Source organism: Alnus glutinosa, chromosome 1 (assembly GCF_958979055.1).
Source record: "Alnus glutinosa chromosome 1, dhAlnGlut1.1, whole genome shotgun sequence".
In the NCBI taxonomy this organism is placed as follows: domain Eukaryota; kingdom Viridiplantae; phylum Streptophyta; class Magnoliopsida; order Fagales; family Betulaceae; genus Alnus; species Alnus glutinosa.
The window spans coordinates 51,869,848-51,878,702 of record NC_084886.1 but is presented as its reverse complement, the minus strand read 5'-3'; the positions used below and the strand labels follow the sequence as shown (position 1 = coordinate 51,878,702).

General features: G+C 33.5%; 1 long non-coding RNA gene across 1 annotated transcript; it reads left to right on the top strand.

Annotated features, from left to right (window-relative positions):
- Nucleotides 1-5,688: 5,688 nt before the first annotated feature.
- On the top strand, nucleotides 5,689-8,493 carry LOC133858133 (uncharacterized). The gene is made up of 5 exons (XR_009898446.1): nucleotides 5,689-5,912; nucleotides 5,990-6,054; nucleotides 6,661-6,716; nucleotides 7,778-8,201; nucleotides 8,285-8,493. It is a non-coding gene; the product is annotated as an uncharacterized LOC133858133 (long non-coding RNA).
- The last annotated feature ends 362 nt before the right edge of the window (nucleotides 8,494-8,855 follow it).

The following is an 8,855-nucleotide window of genomic DNA, read 5'->3' as shown; positions in this document are numbered from 1 at the left end:
TGTGATAAATTAGTGTAAAGATTAGCATTAATCATCAAATAAACCAGATTTGTTTACACTTTTGATGATTCAGATGTTCCAAAACAATCTTCTATTAGATGTCATATGACATCATTAATTTCTTCAGTAATATGCGTCTGAGATTGATGATCTACGATTGTATTATATCAGGAAAGAAGAATAAAATGTCATTTTTGGTTACCTTTGTCGTATGTCTTCCATTAGATGTCATTTTTGGTTTACTGCATTCAACAATCTTGAGGACATTACATACATATATGCTGTCTTCACAAAGCATATACAAAGCGTATGGGATATTATTTCTTATCTCTTCTCTCATGACCTAAGACAAAGTGTTAATTATGGATGACAATTCGTGTTTGCGTGTCGATCGAGTTCAGGTCGTAATGTGGCATGAGACTATAACTAATCAACTATACAGGTCAACATTAACCCAACTCGTTTAATTAAACGAGTCAAAACCCTCAACTCTAAAACATTAATTTTGTATTGGATTCGCATATATATCGTTTTAAAAGCGCTACCTGCCCTTTAAATGTCGTGTGTAGGATTCGGATTGTATCGATGTATATATAGTTATAAGACTATATAGGTAAACTCTAATCTAATTCATTTAATTAAACGAGTCAAAAATTGCCAGCCGCCTTAGTGTTAACTTCATCTATTGTATTACTTTCTAATTAATGTGACTTAATAAAATATGTAATACCTTTACAATCAACTTAAGTGAGACTAACTTTATCGGTTGTCATGCTTTTCCTCCATTGAAAAAGCATATCATGCCACCAAAAGAATATATATTTTAAAAAAAGGTTAATTAAAACCACGTGGTTTGCAAAGAGGTAAATATTATGCCCCAAGCCTCCAACCATACGAATAATATACGGGATAAAGTTTTGATCTGCGTTCCACTGACCACTAAATTAATGAAAACAACGTTTTAAAGAGTACAAATAAATCATGGAGGATAGAAGAAAAGAGGAAACATACCTACAGAATTGTTTGTGAATCCTATATATTTCTGTGTGGTGTGCGGATTGGACCATGATTCAGGTTAGTGAATCTGCTGGGAAATCCATGTCGTCCTGTGTTAAAGTATTGATTACATGACTAAATTTATCATTTCTTATAAACTTAAACTTTTAAGATAATTGATGAATATTTAACATGGTATTAAATCAGAGATCCTGAGTTCGAACATTGTGTCCGTCATTCATCTCTCATTTCAATTAAATATTCAACGTGCTGTGCCTTACCTATTGCCTATTAAATAAGAGTTTGAACACACGTGAACGAAAATGTTAAAATACTGATTAAATAATTAAATTTATTCCTTATAAGTGGTGATTTAACATCCGTGATTTGATTTAAAGTTGGAGTTCCACTGTAAAATATTTTGTTGTTCCATGACGACACAAAGGATAGTGCGTGCCTTGGTGGTGGCAGATTTACCTCAAGAAAATATTTCATTCTTGAAGAGATTTAAAGGTTGGTGGTGTTGCATTGATGAATAGATATATTCTAAGTTTAATTTCATATTCATTGAGCAAAATGAGCATTGAGATGAAAATAGACATGAATGATATAAAAATGGAAATAATGTTTGGGAAGGAAGAGATCAATTATAAAACGGAATTAATGTTAGAACTTAGAAGTGGGATGCTGTCATGGCTCACGTCACCTTCCTTCTACCTCAATTCATGCATGAGAGTAGATATAATGTTCTGCAAGTACTTTTTGTTTTTGAGAAATGAAACAACTTAAGTCTCTTGTTTCTTACCTTGAGTTGGTGGTGTTGATGTAATGTAATATAATGCCTAATCACCCGAAAATCCTTTTGTGTTATTTTCTCTCCTCTTCCTCCATTTTCTTCCACAATTTACACAATGAAAGATAACAAAAACTATATGAAAAGTTAGGATTTTGGTAACACTTTTATGAAGTTATCCTAAAAAATCTAGAGGATTTAATTTTAATCAATCATGCTTCTGCTTGTATTTCTCTTATGATTTCATGTTGCATTTGGTCTTATCTTCATATATTTTGCCAAAGTACTTCAATCGTCCTTTGTGGGGAAACACAAATATCATATAAGAGTAATGCTACTCGTCACACTCATTTATCGCACTTGATCATCTCATATTAACTAACGTAACGTGTTTTAAGTCACTTAAAAAAAATATTAGCCACTTAAAACTTGCCACGTCAACTGATGTTACATGTATGTGATAATTAAATTAGTGCATGTAAAGATTAGCATTACTCATCAAATAAACTAGATTCGTTTACACTTTTGATGATTCAGATGTTCCAAACAAATCTTCTATTAGATGCCATATGACGTCATTAATTTCTTCAGTAATATGCGTCTGAGATTGATGATCTACGATTGTGGGTATTAGATCGGGAAAGAAGAATAAAATGTCGTTTTTGGTTACTTTTGTCGTATGTCTTCCATTAGATGTCATTTTTGGTTACTGCGTTCCACAATCTTGAGTACATTAAATACATATATGCTGTCTTCACTATGCATATACAAAGTGTATTGGATATTATTTCGTATCTTTTTTCTGTCACGACTTAAAGACAGAGTGTTAATTATGGATGACAATTCATGTTTGCGTATAGAGTTCATGTCGTATTGTGGCATGGGACAACGACTAATTGACTATATAAGTCAACATTAACCCAACTCGTTTAATTAAACGAGTCAAACCCTGGCCTCAACCATAACCCATTAATTTTGTGTTGGATTCGCATGTCGTGTTAAAAGTTCTACCTCTAAATGTCTCATGTCGGATTCGGGTTGTGTCGATGTATAGTTATAAGATTATATAGGTAAACTCTAATCTAACTTATTTAATTAAACGAGCTAAAAATTGACAGCCCTAGTGTTAACCCCATCTATTCTAGGATCCGGCTTGCATGCGGTAGTTTAAAACTACCGCATGCATGCTGTAGTGGAAAACGGTACCGCTTTCCACAAAACGGTACCATTTATCACTTAAAAAAATTTGCAAAACTTAAACCTAATAAAATTTTTTTTATTAAAACTTAAAAATTATAATAATTAAAAACCAAAAATAAAAAAATAAAAACATAAAAAAACAAAATGGGTGGTCGGCGTTGCCCAAGGGGATGGCCAGCCACCCTAGATCGGCTTTGGGGGTAGTCCGGCTACCCCCAAAAGGCTAATAAACAAAAAAAGAAAAAGAAAAGAGAGAGAGAGAGAGAGAGAGAGAGAGAGAGAGAGATTTGGGTTTTGGGGGTGGTCAAAACCACCACTAGGCCGGACCACCCCCCAAAATCTAAACCTATTTTTTTAGTCTTTTGGGGGTGGCCGGACCACCCCAAAGCCGATTTGGGGTGGTTCATCCACCCCAGATCGGCCAGGGGCGGCTCCAACCACACCTTTGGCTAATAAGGGGGTTGCCGGCAAACCCTTTGGGCAACACCGGCCACCCCTTTTGTCATTTTATAATTTAGTTTTTAATTATTATAATTTTTAAGTTTAAATAATTTTATTATTATTAGATTTAAATTTTGCAAATTTTTGTAAGTGAAAAAAGATATCATTGTGTGGAAAGCAGTATCGTTTTTCCACTACAGTTTGCATGCGGTAGTTTCGGATCCTCTATTCTATTACTTTCTAATTAATGTGACTTTTTGTAAAATATGTAATGCCTTTACAATCCACTTAAGTGAGACTAACTTTATCGGTTGTCACGCTTTTTCTCCTTTGAAAAAAGCATATCATGCCACCAAAATAATAATTTATTTATTTTTTAAAAAAAGGTTAATTAAAACCACGTGGTTTACAAAGAGGTATATATGAATAAAAAACTTAAGTAGTGACCATAATGATGCGAAAAGGTTTCAACTGTAATTGGTGCGTTTTGGCAGTTCAATTCATATTTGTAATCTAAAGAACCTCCCTTGGTATAGAGGGGGGATGCGATCCAATTCTTTGATCCTAAATCCACAATCCCACAGAGAATCTTTTCTTTGCAACAACCACATATTGGCGCCTGGCTTTCCTAGATTCCGTCAAATTCCTTTTGCTATAGTGCTGCTAATGGCATAGACGCACACTGATCTTGTCTATTTTAGGTACGGGCGGTCATTTGTGTTTATGTGTCGGGTTTTAGTCGTATTGTGTCGAGAGTCGAAACGTAGATATAAGACTATTTAGATCAATTATAACTCAACCCATTTAAATAAACTGGTAAAACTCATTGATTTGTGGATACGATTTTCCTTCTTGTTGTTACTTGCATTCACCAGTTCTCTATGTGGTGCGATTTAGGGGTGTACAAACGGAGCGGTTATAACCGCTAACTGCCTCCGCTTAGGCGGTTAGTGGTTATAGGGTTTTGGAAAAGCGGTTAATAACCACTAACCGCTTATATATATATAAGAAAAAAAAAATTAAAAACCTAGGATGCTGTTGAGAGGGGCGTCGTTTTGGGCATTCAGCAATGCCCAAAACGACGCTGTTTTTATATATATATATATGCGTCTTAAGTCTTTTAGGTTTAGGGTTTCATTTCCTCAAATCAATTTTCAGGTTGCATATATATATATGCATGTGTATATGTATTTGATTTGTGCTAACGATTTCAGTATTCTCCTATTTATAAAAGCATAAATTTTTTTGTAGAAAGCGTTAAAGTTTGTCACTGATTGTTCGGTTTTGTTTTCTATTGCGTTTAAAATTGGATCTAGTCCACTAACCAGGACGAGTTTATCTTTCTTTTTCTGTTTTATATTTTCTTTTATATCTTATTTACTTTAATTTTGAGACTTTTCAATTAACTAAAGCTTCTTCTTTTGTAGATGGGGCTCAATCAATGACTGAAGCATCCTTGGACTTTATCTAGAAGGATATTAGGAATGAAGGGTTATTGATTAATTTGATTGTAATGTTTTGGTTTTGGTTATTTGGATGTAGGTTTGTATTGACCTCTAGGGCTATTTTTGTTTGTATATCTCTGATTGCAGTTCACCCTTGTGATAAAAGGAGGAATATCAGTGACTATCAGCTCCTTTTTCCTGAGGTTGATTTTTCAATGGCAAGTATTTAGATAGCTAAAGTTTATTTAGAAACGACTAGTGTTTATAATTTCATTTAGGATGCCTTTCATCCTTTGGTAGCAGTACAGTTTCAGGTGAATATTAGTTGTTTCCTTGGTGTAATGTCCGGGACATTATTTAATAATTAAAGTATAAAATTTAAGTAAATAATTTATTAAATTAATTTAGTGTCACTAAAAATATAAAGGAATATTTTTAGGTTTAAAGAAATAGAAAAGAAAAAGAAATTATAAAAGAAAATAGAATAAAAATGAAATTATAAAAGAAATTAGGAAAGAAAATTGAAAATAAAAGAAATTAGAAAATAAAATTATATATATATATATATATATATATATATATATATATATATATATATATATATATATATATATAAAAGAGGGCCTGATGGCCTTTAAATCAAGGCCATACGGCCATTAAGAAAGCTATGGCCAAATGGCCATTAAAATAATAAAATAAAATAAAAAGAAAAGTTAAAAAAGTCAAAAAGGTGAAGGAAAAAAAAAAAAAAAAAAAAAAAAGAATAAAAGAAGAGAGGTGCACGTGCACCTCCCTTCTCAAATAATGGAAAGGCCAAATGGCCTTTCCAAAGCAGAGGCCGTGCGCCTCTGCTGTCTCAAAAAGAAAAGAAGAAAAAAATGGAAAGGGGTCATCTGACCGAGAGAAAAAGAAATAGGAAGGAGATGATTTTTCATACAAAAATTATGATATATGAAGATTCAACCGTCCAAACTCAAATTCGACTTCGGTAACGTGATCTACGAAGCCCGATCTACGTTTCTACCGATCGTTTTGAGGTAAATAGTTAAATTCATATTTTGAGATTTTTGGTTAAATCTAGCAAAATATGAGCTTGATATAGTGTTTTCTTTAGGCTTTGTGTTATTTGGAGCTTGCAAAGATTCCCAAACATCGGGTATTATTTGGGTAAATTTTTAGGTAAGTTTCTTTAATCCCTAAGTTATGGGTTAATGTTATTCTAGATATATTAGTGTTTATGAGTGAGATTAATATTTTTGGTGATTAAGTTAGTGTTTCATAAACCATGGGTTAATTTTAGAAACCTTAATTCGATGGGCTAAATTAATTTGGGAGTTTTAAGTGATTAAAATTTAGATAATTAAATTATGCTAATATGTTAGTAATTGATGTAAAAAGATTTATGAACATAATATTAGAGTTAATGATATTGAGAAAATGTTAGCGAGAAATAATCTAAATATTAGTGAATATAATTTTAGGGCTAATATTATTATAAAAGTGTTAGTGAAAATAATGTATGAGTTAGTGGAATTAATTATGGGTTAGCAATTAATATATTTTTATGGGTAAATAATTAAATAGTGATGTTAATATCTAACCCTTAGTGAATACTTTGGATTAATATTGTTTGAGATTTAATTAGTGTTTAGGATTTATGGGTAGGCGTTTGGAATCCTTAAAATACTATGGGTTTTCCATGGGTTAGCTCTTGAGCAATTTAGGAGCTAAATGTGAGTCCAATATTAGAAGTTGTCAATAATGTGCAATGTATTGTTTTTACAGTAATGCATTGCATGGTGGTGTCTAGGAGACCTAGTGCTTAATATCCGCGCAGCCAGGTGAGTATTCTACTCACTGAGAAGTATTATTTTCTTATATGATGAATTGCAAAATATATTGTTTTACAAACCTGAACCAACTGTATGTTGATTATGATCTGTTTTGGATGATTTGAGTATTTTTGAGTATATTGAAATTATGATGATGTTTTGAAGTATGAATATGATATGTTGGACTGTTTATGTTTTATAAAGAAAGTAGGTGTTAAAGACATGATTATGAAATTAAATGTATAGTATTTAAGCATGAGCATTGAGCATGAAACATGAACGCATAAACAAACTATTAGGGGGATCTATGCCCCATAGGCATGAACTAGAAGGGGGACATACGCCCCAGGGGGATCTACGCCCCAAACGCATGAACTAGTGGGGGATATACGCCCCAGGGGAATCTACGCCCCAAACGCATGAACTAATGGGGGATATACGCCCCTTACGTATGAACTAGTGGGGGGACATACGCCCCATACGAACACACGCATGAACTATGGGGGGACTGACGCCCCAGGGGGATTTACGCCCCATACGAACGTACACATGAACTAGTATTGGGAGATTTACGCCCCTTAGGAACATACGCATGATCTAGTATTGGGGGGACCAACGCCCCATAGGAATACAACAGAAACTTACATGAGCATGTATAACATTGTTTTCATGAGTGTGATGTTTTTATACTATGAGTAGTTTTGCTAAACGTATTAGTATGCATAAGAGTCTCAATGGAAAAGAACTTATGTATATTTCTATCGGATGGTTGCATGATTTAAATGCCATTGTTTCCTATAACAAATCTTCTACGTATAATCTTAGATGCCTAGTATGTTTAAATGTTTTCTATTAGTCGGTGTTTGCTATATCAGCTATGGGGGTTTTCAAACAAAAGTTTATAAAATTGGTGGCTGTTATAGTATACGCATGACTAGAAAAGAAAGGTTGGTTCTTTGCGAAAACTCAGTGAATAGTATACCTCTGAGGTCTTAGTGTATTTATTTATGCTAAGGCGGTGGGCTCATAATTCCACTTGTACGGATGCGGCAACCCCCGCAACCGTGCAGACATTGATGCTTTGGTTGCAGGTTTTGCGGATATAGATATTGACTCGTCCACCTAGCGTATGGGATACTATGATTGGAGCACATCGCGACAGTCATAAGTCACGGACTCATGGGTAGTCCGCATTTTGGGTATTTTATCTATGGCTCGTGTCCTACGTGGCACATGTATTTGTTGAGCGTATATTTTAGAATGTAATTAGTGTAATATGTTATATAAGCCTTAAATAGATAGACTTGTAAATGGCTCTGGTTGTAATTAACTGTTGTATAATAGATGTATTTCCGCTTATGATATGTGTTCTGCTACACATTGATTACTATATTCCGCTGTTAAATGTAACTCTGATTATCAGATGCATGTTATGGGACATGTGCCATATGTTGGCTGAGCGACATGTAGTCGTGCCACTGTGAAGATCCGTTTGTACGTTTTCAAAAAAAAAAAAAAAAAAAAACGGGTCGTCACACTTGGGTTCTCTGATTGATGATATTCAATTTTCTTTGCAGATAGAAACTGATGAGGATATATTATGGAAGGCCGATATAAGGGAGACGAAGGAAGAGATTTGGTTATTTGGATTTGTTTGGTTTTGGATTATGTGGTTATTTACTTATTTGGATTTGTAATTTTTTGGTTTTGGATTTGGTTATGTGGTTATTTGTTTGTGTTTTGGATTTGTATTTTTTTTTTAATAAATACTTTGGATTTGTATTTAGATTTGTTAATTTTGTATCAAAAGGCAAAAGTTTCAAAAATTATTATTTTTTTTTGAAAAAATAAAAATTTGCACAAAAAAGGCCCAAAACCGGCCCAAAACCGGAATTGAAATGCGGTTTTAAAACTGCCAGTTATTAAGACAATAACCACTAATTGGCGGTTATTAAAATAACCGCCTCCGCCTAGGCGGTTAGCAGTTGCTGTTGGTAAAATAAAATAACCGCTAGGCGGTTAACAGTTTTAGCCAATTGCCTAATGTGAATATTGAGGCTGTGGATAAAGCTGTTTGGAAGACTTCTAAGAAGATGGTTTTATAACAGCAATGCTAGTTGGGAGGAAATTAGAATTAAGAAGCCTGAG